We start from the raw sequence: 13,447 nt of genomic DNA, 5'->3' as shown, positions 1-13,447 counted from the left end.
ACATATACAAAAAGAAGAGAAAAATCTGCTACTAAGGTTGGGCCCTAACCCAAGAGCTTCAGCCCTTTGAGTCAACTCTATTCTAGATCAAAGGAACCCTTTTCATTATCACCAAAATGTAAAAAATAACATGAGAATAACAGTCACAATATCTTAAGCTCAAAATTTCCTCTTGGCTACAGTAAAATGGCGAATCCTAGTGAGGCCCTAGGCCTTCTTATTTTTACAACTAAAGCTACCAACAACTTCCTTAAAATTAGGGAGACTAGGCTCCCAAACTCAAGATTAACTTGTCTTCAACTATCATTGGCTTGGTTTCCAATGAACTTGGTGGACTTGGCTACTTGTAACTCTGGGTTGATGAGATCTGGTGGAGGAATATTTGAGTGATTGAGGAGTTGAGGGATATCCAATATTCTAAAATATATTTTTCTTGTCTACTTCGATTTCCTACACTTAAATTAGCCAAAAACTTCTCTAAATCCTACAATTATTGCACATTAGGCCACATGATATAACATCTCACCATTACCCTTCTCACTAAGAAAAATATAATAAAATATGTAAAGAAATGTGAGAAAAGTCTATTTTAATAAGATGGAGAGTGGCATTAAGGCCAATATAATTTACCTATTGATGAGTCTCATCAATAACAAGACTGATCAGACATCATATTCAGTAAAACCCTAGCATATGTATGCAACCATTATAAGACACTTTCACGTATGTACCTGCATTTAAAGAAGCATACCTGTGTACAGATCTGTCCCTACTATAGAATCGATACACGACTACCCAAATACAGATCCATGTAATTACATGATATTTCTGAAGAAAACATGCACGTAGATATGTAAATACTGAATCATACCTTTGCTGCACAACATAACATTAATCAAACCCAAATCTCGTTATACACTATAAAAGACACACATCATAACATCATCATCACAGATCTATCAACCCATAAGTAGATTATTCAATGTGTAGTCAATTCAGATCTATAAGATCTGATCCATCATCACACTCCTGAGTGCACACGTATTTCAGATTAAACAATTCATTAATAACCCATCTCATTCACACATAACACTTTGATCTCCATGTTCTTATATAGCTTAGGCCTTAGGAAATATGTAGGGTCCAAACCTTAGTTATGTCGATGGTATTATTTTACGGGACCAAATTTTTGTTTCCACTCTCATTACTATGTGCCAATACCATGGTAAAGACCCATGGTATTTATAATAACATGGTGTAGAAATTGTACATGACTTTTTTTCACCACACTTTTGTATGTACACGACTTTGCTTCAAAACACCCACATATACTTCCACAAACTTCATCTTTATCATTCCCATTTCTCTGAACTGACATTTCTTTGTCCAATCTTTATATATTGGCCTGAGTACACATCCCGCTACCATCATGTTGACATCTCTATTAAGTAGGTTTCCATCAAGGCCAAAACATCAACATATTTTTCATAATGCCAACAATCTACCCCTTTGGACTTAATGGCAACCACTTTGGTGTTTGGTCACCATCACCCGTAAATATTTGTAAACAGAAGTTTCTCTCCCAAGTAACCAAGAATTCTTCAAACACAAAGCTTATCTGTCCATCTGACATCAAGGGAAAACGGTTGGCCAATGCTGAATGAAATATTCTCTCTCTTTGTTGACATGCGCATTACATATCTGATTTGTTGAGAATTAACTTTAAATACTGATCATGCTCCCCCTAAGCACATGATGAATTTTTTGAATATATACAAAGAATTACATGACTTTATGACTCAACCAAACATTCCCTTTCCTAACACCAATGACTGATGTTTACATTGATCACCCAACATAGTGGGGTTACATATTTTATCCAACATTATGCATCATATAACCAAAATGATAGGATCATATGACTTAACCATAATAGTCCATGCATGATTGAATTTTACAATGATTTATACCGTAGGTCTTTACATGACCTTACACCAATAGACATATATGGAATTTAAAACCAATACCAAAGACCTCAATAAGACCATGATAGTCATAATCAATCATCGTACACCATATGGGATTTTCACCATAAGCATCTGCCAACAGCAATGTGAAAAACAACGTGCACATTTTCATCATCAATTAGCAATATAAGAGAATGTAGCTTTAATATGATCAACCTATAACCATGTATGCAACATCAACAACATAATTTTTTTTTGTAGAGATCTGCTATCAACTCAACCTCTTGACCTCATCAAGGTCAACTTGCTCTTTCCATTATTAGGAATGATTTCATTTTTGCCAAATATGATTTTATTGTCACATATATTGATGAGATTCTCATTCATAGTCTAGATGTACAAACCCATCTAGAGCATTTAGAAATTTTTCTAAAAGAAGTTCAGTAGCATGGCATAGTTTTATCAGAAAGAAAAATGATGTTGTTTCAAGATAGTATCAATTTTTTGGGAATTCATGTAGTTAATGGTGCAATTCAGATGCAACCACATGTATTGACAAAATTGACACAGTTTCTAGATGAATTGAAAGATACAAAGACAAGCAGAGATTCTTAGGAGTCCTGAATTACATTCACAAGTACATCCCAAATCTGACAGAGAAAACAACACCAATCAGGAAACATCTCAAAGAAGGATGGTCACCAGAAGCAACAACAATAGTAAAGAAATTGAAAGCAGAATGTTAGCAATTGCGAAAGCTCCAACCACTAGGTGATGGTCTGCTCATTCTCCAAACTGATGCTTCTTTAAATTTTTGGGTAACCATTCTTCTTGAACGAAGGGAGAGAGGTGAAGAAAAACTTTGTGCCTATGCATCAAGTGAATTCACACACAGCCAAAAGAATTATTTCATAGCAGAAAAAGAAACATTGGCTATATTCAATGGGATACAAAGGTTTGAGTTATATTTTACTCCCGTGAAATTTTTAATACGAATAGACTCCAAGAATTTTAAATATTTCTTATCTGCCAAAATATCAAGACAGATTGAAAAAGGAAGAATTCCTGCATGGCATATCTGGTTCCAACAGTTTGATTTTGAAGTCGAGTGGATCCCAGGTAATTCAAATTTTTTGACAGATTCATTAACCAGGGACATGAATAAAGCATTCATGACTTGTCGAGGTTCGTGTTTTACCATCCCAGGTAAAGGTCCACAGAACAATAGTTTTTATAAATTTGTTGACAGGTTCAGGCTACTTGAAGGACATGCAAGCCACCTTGTAGAGGAAATCAAAAAAGTTGTGGGAATGAGACTAAGAAGAAACACTTGGATCTGAAAATGCCAAGCATGGCAATCCAAGAATGTAGGTATGTCTTTAGGCCTAGACGATACGCTAGTAAAGGTATATCCTTTGCCTAATATGAAGATAAAATTATTTTTCAGAAGTCTCTCATATCTATGATCTAGTGAATATACTGAACAAATGGTATGAACCCTCAAGGTTTTGAATTTTTATCAACTTATTGGAGGGATTTACTTTGCTCTCATCATTTTCACAAGAGAAAAAATTTTAGATCTTGAAGAAATTCCTATCAAGCCTGAATTAGGAAAATATATTTTATCTTTAAAAATCCCAGACATTTTTGAAGAATTGGAAGCCTCTTTCCTGCAAAGGATTGACAAGAATTATGCAGAAAATGACACTTTTCCTCAATATGAGATATCTGAAGGATTTGCTGATTGGGAGATAAAAGATGGTTTCTGCAGGAAAAAGCCAAACACTAGAATATCTCAGTGCATTCAAAGGACGCTGCAATATCTTATAACCTTCTCATCCCCTTGGGATTATCATAGTCTCAGGCTGAAAGTATTGATCATAATCTGTTTTCACAAGTTTTTTGTCATGAAAGGATCGGAGAAATTGAGACCAGCAATAATGAGGAAATGATTAAGCAACATGCTGGTTGGTTCAATGAGTTTTGAAATCTAAAGCTGACAGAAAAAATACAGATTCTACAAAAAATGGATGATTTACAAGGAGAACCCAAGGCATTAAAGTTTATGATTAATCAAAAAGATTTGGTAACTATCAGTGCTATTTCACCTAATTGGGATAACAATGTAATTCATATTATTAGTTTGATGATTTCAAAAAGAATCTGTACATCAATGATTTGCGAATTAGGCTGGCAGCATAAAGATTTTATGAGTAATAATTGCAGAGCGTGGGTTCAACATGCAATCGAGAGTTCCACTAATATGTTTCAAATTTTTAAATGGGAACTCTTTAACGGCATCGAATTGGCAATACAAAGGTCTCCCACAGTCTGAAATGTATTTAAAGATTCCTTTTCAGATATCGAGATCAGCTCTTTATCTTTTCTGAACAAGTGGGAAAAGCAAGAAGCTATGTATACACCTCAGCAACCAGGTCTCCACCGAATAAAGACAAATGCGGAAAAGGGAGAATCATCAAAAGCAACATCAAGAAGGACAATAATTTTAGATGAAGATGCCAAAGGAAAAGCAAAAAAATCTACTTTACAGGACGAGCTGACAGATGCCCAGGACCCAACAGATATCGATGAAGAATACTCTAAGCTGATGGAATGTCATTACCAAAAGATTCTAGATGCATATAGACCAGCACATGACTCTTTTGATGAATTTGATCCTGATAATGACTATGATTCAGATAGTAGTCCTATGGGACCATGGTAGGATAAGATAGAATCTTTTGTACCAGAAAGGTTGAGTAGACACCATCGGCGAAAATTATGCTGAAAGGACCCTCAATTATTTCTTTTTGTCATTTTTAGTTTAGAATAGTAGGGTTAGAAAGCCTATAAAAAGAGAGGATCTGCAGAAGTTCAAGATCATCGCTTGACAGAGAACTCTGAGATCTCTTATTGTAATAAGCCTTATGTATTATACTTGTTTTTATTAATATCGAAGCCTACTGGGCCGCCTGTCTGAGGACAGTTTTTGTAATCCGAAAGAACTTGGAACTGTAAGGCGAAGGCATTTCAAGACTCGTGGAGAGAGGTCATAGTTGCGCATGCATGTTCGGTTGAGGAGAAGTAACCTACCTCAGATCTACTGTGTAGAAGTCTTCGAATTTAATCAGAAGTAAGTTTGAAAACACCAAAGCTTTCTAAATCTTTTTATCGTTGTCTACTCGTCTTAATTATTAGTCTTTGTTTAAATCTCTCTGGAAACCCTTGCAAAATATACTGGTTTCTGAAACCATAGGAGGATCTGTGAGTTTAACTCATTATGTATATAATATTCCATTAAAAGTTGGGGGGAGTATAGTTAAGATCTCTGCAATACAACATTTTGATCCCTTAGCTAGTTTAATGTTGGGAATGCCATTCTTAAATTCTATACTTCCAGTAATGATCAGCCAAGTCAAGTTGATTATAAATCTGAAAAAGAAAGCTATTGCTGTACCTAGATTGTTCATTTCAAATTCAGCAGCAAGACATGAGAATAGCCAGAAAAGGGTGGGAACCAAAAAGCCAATTAAGGATTTTGATGACTGGCAAGAAGTTCTCCAGATTTATGAATCAAGGGCAAAATACAAAGCAAAACAAATGGCATGCATAGATCCTAATTGGTCTATAGAACAAATTGATATCCACAAAAGACTTCTAAAGAGCTGCTCAGAAAATCCCCAATAGTTTTGGGAAGCAGAAAGTTCAATGCAAGAAATTGTAACCTTGCATGATAACGGAGTCAAAGGGAAGCCGATTCCCTGCACTCCCTCAGACGAGCAAGAAATAAAAAGACAGATTAAAGAATTGCTACAAATGCAGCTTATCGAGCCAAGTGAGTCTCATTATGCTTGCTCAGTGTTTCTGGTAAGAAATCATTCTGAGATAGTTAGGGGTAAACCTAGAATGGTGATAAATTACAAACCCCTCAATGCAATCACTCAGAGTTTTAATTATCCACTGCCAAGGCCAGAAACCATAATGCAGAAGATACAACATAGAAAAGTATTCAGCAAATTTGATATGAAGTTTGGATATTATCAAATTCAAATACAGAAACAAGACAGGCATAAAACCTCTTTTATTGGTCCAGCCAGATTTTACCAATGGAAAGTTGTTCCATTTCATTTGAAAAATGCCCCTGCATTCTTCCAAAGAAGAATGGATTTCATTTTTGCCAAATATGATTTTATTGTCACATATATTGATGACATTCTCATTCATAGTCCAGATGTACAAACCCATCTACAGCATTTAGAAATTTTTCTAAAATAAGTTCAGTAGCATGGCATAGTTTTATCAGAAAGAAAAATGATGTTGTTCCAAGATAGTATCAATTTTCTGGGAATTCATGTAGTTAATGGTGCAATTCAGATGCAACCACATGTATTGACAAAATTGACACAGTTTCCAAATGAATTGAAAGATACAAATACAATCCAAAGATTCTTAGGAGTCTCGAATTACATTCACAAGTACATCCGAAATCTGATAGAGAAAACAGCGCCAATCAGGAAACATCTCAAAGAAGGATGGTCACCAGAAGCAACAACAGCAGTAAAGCAATTGAAAGTAGAATGTCAGCAATTGCCAAAGCTCCAACCACCAGGTGATGGTCTGTTCATTCTCCAAACTGATGCTACTTTAAATTTTTGGGCAGCCGTTCTTCTTGAACGAAGGGAGAAAGGTGAAGAAAAGCTTTGTGCCTGTGCATTGGGTGAATTCACACCCAGCCAAAAGAATTATTTCATAGCAGAAAAAGAAACATTGGCTATATTCAATGGGATACAAAGGTTTGAGTTATATCTTACTCCCGTGAAATTTTTAATACAAACAGACTCCAAGAATTTTAAATATTTCTTATTTGCCAAAATATCAAGACAGATTGAAAAAGGAAGAATTCTTGCATGGCAGATCTGGTTCCAACATCTTGATTTTGAAGTCGAGTGGATCCCAAGTAATTCAATTTTTTTGATAGATTCATTAACCAGGGACATGAATAAAGCATTCATGACTTGTCTAGGTTCTCGTTTTACCATCCCAGGTAAAGGTCCACAGGACGACAGCTTTTATACATTTGTTGACAGATTCAGGCTACTTGAAGGACATGCAAGCCAGCTTGCAGAGGAAATCAAAAAATTTGTGGGAATGAGACTAAGAAGAAACACTTGGATCTGAAAATGCCAAGCATGGCAATCCAAGAATATAGGTATATCTTTAGGCCTAGATGATACGTTGGTAAAGGTATATCCTTTGCCTAATATGAAGATAAAATTATTTTTCAGAAGTCTCTCAGATCTATGGTCTAGCGCATATACTGAACAAATGGTATGAACCCTCAAGGTTTTGAATTTTTATCAACTTATTAGAGGGATTGACTTTGCCCTCAGCATTTTCATAGGAGCAAAAATTTTAGATCTTGAATGAATTCCTATCAAGCTTGAATTAGGAAAATATATTTTGTCTTTAAAATTCCCAGACATTTTTGAAGAATTGGAAACCTCTTTCCTGCAAAGGATTGATGAGAATTATGCAGCAAACGACACTTTTCCTCAATATGAGATATTTGAAGGATTTGTTGATTGGGAGATAAAAGATGGTTTTTGCAGGAAAAAGACAACCACTAAAATATCTCAATGCATTCAAAGGATGCTGCAATATCTAAGAACCTTCTCATCCCCTTGGGATTATCATAGTCTCACGCTAAGAGAAAGTATTGATCCTAATTCGTTTGCACAAGTTTTCAGTCATGAAAGGATCGGAGAAACTGAAACCAGCAATAATGAAGAAATGATTAAGTAGCATGCTGGTTGGTTCAATGAGTTTGGAAATCTAAAGCTGACAGAAAAAATACAGATTCTACAAAAAATGGATGATTTACAAGGAGAACCCAAGGCATTAAAGTTTATGATTAATCAAAAAGCTTTGGTAACTATCAGTGTTATTTCACCTAATTGGAATAACAATGTAATTCATATTATTAGTCTGATGATTTCAAAAAGAATCTGTACATCAATGATTTTCCAATTAGGCTGGCAGCATAAAGATTTTATGAGTAATAATTGCAGAGCATGGGTTCAACATGCAATCGAGAGTTCCACTAATATGTTTCAAGTTTTTAAATGGGAACTCTTAAACAGCATTGAATTGGTAGTACAAAGGTCTCCCACAGTCCGAAATGTATTTAAAGATTCCTTTTTAGATATCGAGATCATCTCTTTATCTTTTCTGAACAAGTGGGAAAAGCAAGAAGCTATGTATACACCTCAGCAATAGGGTGTCCATCGAATAAAGACAAATACGGAAAATGGAGAATCATTAAAAGCAGCATGAAGAAGGACAATAATTTTAGATGAAGATGCCAAAGGAAATGTAACAGAATCTACTTTACAGGACGAGCTGACAGATGCCCAGGACCCAGCAGATAACAATGAAGAATACTCTAAGCTGATGGAACGCCATTACCAAAAGATGCTAGATGCATACAGACCAGCACATGAATCTTCTGATGAATTTGATCCTAATAATGACTATGATTCAGATAGGAGTCCTGTGGGACCATGGTAGTATAAGATAGAATCTTTTGTACCAGAAAAGTTGAGTAGACACCATCGGCAAAAATTATGCCGAAAGGACCCTCAATTATTTATGTTTTGTCATTTTTAGTTTAGAATAGTAGGGTTAGAAAGCCTATAAAAAGAGAGGATTTACAGAAGTTCAAGATCATCACTTGATAGAGAACTCTGAGATCTCTTATTGTAATAAGCCATATGTATTATGCTTGTTTTTATTAATATCGAAGCCTACTGGGCCGCCTGTCTGAGGACAGTTCCTGTAATCCAAAAGAACTTGGAACTGTAAGGCAAAGGCATTTGAAGACTCGTGGAGAGAGGTCGTAGTTGCACGCACATGTTCGGTTGAGGAGAAGTAACCTACCTCAGATCTGTTGTGTAGAAGTCTTCGAATTTAATTAGAAGTAAGTTCAAATACACCAAAGCTTTCTAAATCTTTTTATCGTTGTCTGCTCGTCTTAATTATTAGTCTCTATTTATCAATCACCCCCTATTTTTGGTATTAGAGCCACACCTCATTCCTTGGACACTATACGTTCTATAGACAGAGTCTGAAGTTAGCCGGGTAGACTTTGAAAAGCATTTGTTTTACGATTGCTGAGTAGATAAAAGCTGCTTCAGTCAATCTCTGAAATAGATTGTAAGAGTTCCACATGGCCAATTTCTTAAGATCCTTTTCAAATATTGACAGACGATCTGTATTCGAAGTAGACAGTAAATCTCTAGAATCTGACAATGTAGAACATGAAAAGGTAGACGACCCAGAAAGCTGGAACCCACCCGTGTTAAGTTCTAAGGAAATTTATCCAGTTCCATCCTTGTTCAAACTATCAAAAAGGGCTTTGATCAAAGAAGTAGAGCTAAAAATAAGAATATCAGGTCCCTTTGTTCAAATTGTCGGTCTCAACCTCTTTTCTGATGATGAAATTAAAAAATTCTGAAAATGTGTGGCTGAAAAGAGATTTTTCTATTTACATTTTGGAGGGATTATAATTGGGTTAGCTCCACTATTCCGTCATGGCCTCAACACTCCCTGTATAGCAGAAGTTTTTGACACCAGACATAATATATATGATCATGCACAAATTGGAACAATACTGGAAAATTTATCCTCGAGATTTCAATATGGCACTATCTATCCTGATTATGCCATTAGTCTATCTGATATTCACTTGAAAGACTGTGGAAAACTTTGATTGGAGTACAAGGTCTAGAGATGGTCCAAGACAATGAATATTTATCCGTGATAGTCCAAACTTCTTTTCAATTGACAAGTACAATGCACCCTAAGTTAAGACAGCCAGTTTTAAAAGATTATGTTGTTGTAGGAATAAGCAATGCACAAGTAGAAGGTGTTCATTATGACAAAGAAGCTTTGCCTAATGACTGGTATATCTAATATAAATCTCTGGCATCCACAGATAATGTGAATAGTTCCCTCAAAAGAATGTCTGTAACAGATGGTTGTGTTAGAATTATTCCAAATAGACCAAAGATACCACGACCCATAGTCATGCCAGAAAAACATGTGTTACCGGCAATCTCAGAAAATGAACAACCTCTTGTCAGTGGAAGAAAATATTTTTATCATCATATCCCTTTGCCAGATGAAGCTAGTACTTCCACTAGTACCTTGTCGTCTACAAACCAGTTGTACATACCAGAAGAAAAACCTTTCTTTGTTGTAAATAAAATGTTTAGAACATATGTCAATACTACTCCGCCTGTAGAATAATTTCAGTTTGCAAATTGTAGATTTGTAAAAGGAGGAAAATGGCTACCTAAAACAAAGTTTAGTACTTCTTCGTCCAACACTAGACAGCCAGCAACAAGAGCTGACTGTGCCCCATTACTAGAACAAAAATCACAGAATCCAAATTATATGGACCAAGTATATCAGATAGGAAACTATCTAACCACTTGGTGTGCTCACGCAGAAGATGTTCTAGATGACTTAGGTAAACAAGATGATATGATAAACACTAATTTGAAATTGCTCTATGATGAGCAGCAATCAGAAAATCTAGAAAAGGAAGAAAGAAGAAGAAGGCCAAAGAAATTCCCAAGTTTCACATAGATATGAGTGCACCCAATTATTGGGATCAAGAAGAAGAAGAATCAAAGGAAGCAGTAATTGCAACAAGTGCAGAAGAGTCCACTTCTAAGAACACTGGAAAGCTAACCAGTGAAAGAGAAACATATAAAACAGATAAACCCTTTGTTTCAAAAAAGGAAGTGATGACCCTAGAACAAGCTGCCTCTAAATTTCCTTCTTTCATCTTGCCATCCATAAATAATCAGAATAAGGCTCATATCCTGAAAGAAGTCAATAAGTATCCACGTGTTGAAGAAGATCTGTATGCTGCTAATACAAGTGGATATATCTTAGATTTGGATAATTCTTCAAATCCTGGAGAATCAATCTAGATTTGGATAGGTGCTCTGTAGCAGATGCAGGTCACAACAAAATTAGATGATGTATCCATTATGGTCCTAGCAGAAAAACGAATGACTGGTATAGTGTATGATTGGTGGATGGGACCATCAGAGGAAGAGAGAAGAGCCGTTATGGAAGCCAGACTGTCCACATTAGAATTATTGTTGAAAACACAGTTCCTGCTAGAACCAGTTGATGAGAAAAAGAAATTGACAAAATATCTTAGTCGAATGGAATTAAAATATTTGAAATACTTTGACAAATTCAGTAAAGATTTCATGGCTAAGGTTTTTAAAGCTAATCTCTCAAATGATGTGGCTCAAAAAAATTATTTTTTGTCAAAATTACCAGGCAACCTAGGAGACCTCATTATGAAAGATCTAGATGTACAAAACAAAAGACTAGATCAAGTTTATTGGGTTGACCTTCTTTTTAGAATTACAGAGAAAGTTAAATACTTATGCTGGCAAAAGAAGGCGCATGACATCACACCCAGTTCAGATGTCTGCAAAATAATGCTACCATGGACACCATTCAAAAAGAAGAAGAAAACAAAAAGGTATGGTAGATTTAAACCCAAGAGAGTCTCAAACCCAAGAAAGCCATTCCGCAAGTATAAATTTTTGAAGAAAAGATCAAGACCAAGAAACAATAATTGATGTTTCATTTGTAAAAAGGAAGGACATTTCGCATGAAAGTGCCCGCAAAATTCATCAAGTAAGCTTAAAGCTTGTATAGATATAGAAGAGTTTCAAGATGATTGGTCCATAGTAGAATCAGGAGACGATATTTCAGATGTATATATTTTGATTAAAATATCAGATGCAGAAGAAGAAGAAAAATGTGTTCAAAAAATGAATTTCTGTTATTCCCTGAATCCATGTTCATCAAAGGCATAGAAACATATCTTTTCATGCATCAATCAACATATGTGGGAACCGAGTATATCTTCATAAAATAAGATAGGGAAATCAAGCATATTTCTTTAACATCATCAAAGTATGCCATGTTTCCAAGTATTAGCCATCATATGTAGTAGTAGTATATCAATAGCCATGTCTTTATGAAACATGAAACAACATCATTCTCTTTGCTCATTATCTTCATAGAAGAAGAATTGTCGCATAAAATACCATTTCACAAAGATGGAAATCAAGTAGTCATCCAGAAGATCGATTTCTGCAATATGTATGAACTCATCATCATCATCAACTAATCATAAGATTGTGAAATAAACCTATCTCCTTGATCATATATAAATAATATCATGCATCACAAATTTGATTAGCAACGTTATTGATATTTTATATGCATCTCTTCAAGCATCATCGATATTTCACCATAAGAAACTCATGCGAAATGACAATAGAAACATGTAGTTATCATTCAAAACTTCACCAATCTTGTGTGTCTTTACCATCATTACATATATACTTTTCATGAACTCCATTATTCAACAATGAATACTAAATAAATCATAATTCCAATAATGAATTATTAAAAGCATATCAAATTCTCCCCCGTGAACCTGTGCCATTTTTTCACTATCATGTCTAATCACATCAGCGAATCCATGAATTATGCCATTAAAGCATATTCATCAATAAATAAATCCCTCAAAGAATGAATATCATATTGCAACAATTCATAAACCATCATTAGCCGATACCATTCCACAGACTGTAACCATTAACATCAAAGCAAGAAATCCAAAATATATTTGTCTAAATCATATCATTTCCTTTCCTTGAGATTGTACTATTGTTTCTTCACCATAGGAAAACATATGTGATTGTCTGTATTAGAAATCACGTATATACGTGATTGTCCCTCATAGGATCCACGTACATAAAGTAAAATGTTGATTTTTCATAACCGCAGCTCCCCCTGAGCCTGTATTATTTGTACATGTTCACTATTGCTACATCAGATGCATTTTCAGTAATGCAAGCAACATGAATATCAAAACAACCATGGGAGTCATCATCAGTACAACATAGGTATTACTCTCCCTGACATTACACATCACTAATCCTGAGGATCTAAAAATAATATTTTATTCTCATGAGGCCATGTACCTCACATCACTTTTGCAATAAATATTAGAAGTATTCTTTTAAGAATAATGGATTGCAATGGGCACCATCTTCTTTTACTCTGATTCTGAATCCTCCTCATATTTGCGAGAATTCGATTCTTTAAGCACATTTAATTTTTCTGTGTTTCTATATCCTCTTGCTATGACCTTTTTGGTTCTTCATATATAAATTTGTAGTTGGTTGATGTAAACACAATTAGATTTCCTTATCTACCATTTCAACTACACTTAGAATATTCTTCTTTAGCCCTTGAACTAATAAAGTATCAACTACTCCTCTATGTTTATTAATTTTGGCTCTACCGTTTTCTAGAACTTTTCTTGGAGCATTTTTTCCAAGAATAACCTTACCATATTGGCTTTTCTTGAAAGA

This window comes from Pinus tabuliformis, chromosome 7, assembly GCF_031772625.1.
Source record: "Pinus tabuliformis cultivar Carrire ecotype Pingquan chromosome 7, CPIR1, whole genome shotgun sequence".
Taxonomy (NCBI): Eukaryota; Viridiplantae; Streptophyta; class Pinopsida; order Pinales; family Pinaceae; genus Pinus; species Pinus tabuliformis.
This window is presented reverse-complemented; position numbering follows the sequence as displayed.